Source organism: Phycodurus eques, chromosome 2 (genome assembly GCF_024500275.1).
Source record: "Phycodurus eques isolate BA_2022a chromosome 2, UOR_Pequ_1.1, whole genome shotgun sequence".
NCBI classification, from domain to species: domain Eukaryota; kingdom Metazoa; phylum Chordata; class Actinopteri; order Syngnathiformes; family Syngnathidae; genus Phycodurus; species Phycodurus eques.
In genome coordinates this window covers 5,178,774-5,180,499 of record NC_084526.1, presented here as the reverse complement: position 1 = coordinate 5,180,499, position 1,726 = coordinate 5,178,774, and positions in this window count along the sequence as shown.

The following is a 1,726-nucleotide window of genomic DNA, read 5'->3' as shown; positions in this document are numbered from 1 at the left end:
CTAAAATTGGTGCATTAGCTCAATAAAGTTTGTGAAATACTGGATCCACTATAATCGTCCATCCATCCATCCATTTTCTACCACTGTAATCGTGTACATCTATATTCAAATTACAGACCAGCTTGTGATGCTATTGTACAACTTCTATAAACGTCATGCCTTTTTCAGGTGTCTGTACTTGAGTATGAATTTCCTGGCAACTTTTTACTTTTACTCTTTACTTTTAAAACACAATTATCAGTACTTTCTACTTCTTAAATTTTAAAAATTAGCGCGTTACTTATAAAACCTCGTGAGCGACGATGCGACGTAAAAAGCAAAGGGCGTAAAACCAGAAGTCAGCGAGTCAAACTCAAAAACTTCGTAGATCGGACACTCCACTTTGATCCATATGCCTGCGCCAACGCTAAGCTAGTGGGGGCAAAGTGTTGGCGCATTCCATGATTGTGGATGGCACGGTCGGAAACCAAAATATAACGAGTATTCTGTTAGAGGTTGGGAAAAGAGAACAAAGAAAAGTCGTGGCCTGGGTATAACCTGCTGGCCGTACAAACCTCTATTGCCCGGTTCTTTTATTCGAGTTGAGGTAATACTTCAATGATTAGGCCGGATGGAAAGTTTAACAATTCATTCGAAAATACAAAGTCAAACAATAAAGTTGGAAAAGTTTCAGCGCGAGGCTCTCCTCCACTTGGTTCAGAACAACGCCCATGGAAAAGAGACCTGTCTAAGCTTCAGCCTGCTTGTTTTGTGGCCAAAACCGCTTCCCGTCGTGACGTCATGCAGTCTCGGACCAATCCTAGCTTCGCCTGTGTATGAGGTCCGTTCGGGAATTCAGTCCGATACTCCCATCACGCCCCGAGGAGTGAACTTCCCAACGCACCCTATGTTGATATGTTGTGTGTTTGTTGTGTCGGTGCAACTAAGTGTAAAGGAATTATATGTTTATAACCGGGTCACCAACCGGGTCACCTCACAAACGTGTTCGTGTGTTTGAACGATGTGTATCCTAGATGTAGTGTGTGTGTGGGTGTGTGTGCGCGCGCTTGTATGAACAATGTGTATCCTATATGTAGACTCCCATACCCAACACCGAAGTACACGGCACCCATAACGGGTTCAACTCCGGCACTCGGCGGTGGGTAGGTGTGTGCGACAGTTGGAAAAACCTAACAATATGTATTGGAGAAAAAAAGTGGGGAGTAATTCACCCTAAGTGTGTGTGCATAGCACTATATGTGTGTCCTATATGTCAACCCCCATACCCAACACCAAAGTACCCGGCCCCCCAACGAGTTTGACTTCAAACTCCGGCATTGGGCGGTGAGTGAGTGTGTGTGACATTTTGAAAGTCTAACTGTGTTTTGAACAGAAGGTTGGGGACTAACTCCCCCTAAAAGTCCATGAGGTCCTCGGAACCCCATATATACAATGAGCAGCCTAAGCAATAACATTTCCCCGCAGCAGCGGTACCATGTGTTAACATTAGCGGCATCGTGTAATGTAAACCCTGCACTAAAGTCCCACGTCGACATCAGGTCCAAAGCACTGGCGTTACCATGTGCTTTAAATGTGTCAGCTTTGGAATGAATGAGTGAAGACTGCATGAGGTAATTTTACAGATTCTGCCAATTCGAAGAGCAATTTGTGGTGTTTCACTAGTGTGCCTGTAGTGGTGAGTAAATTCAGTTCTTTGCCATGCAGCCATGTCTGCAAGTAGTGCCCT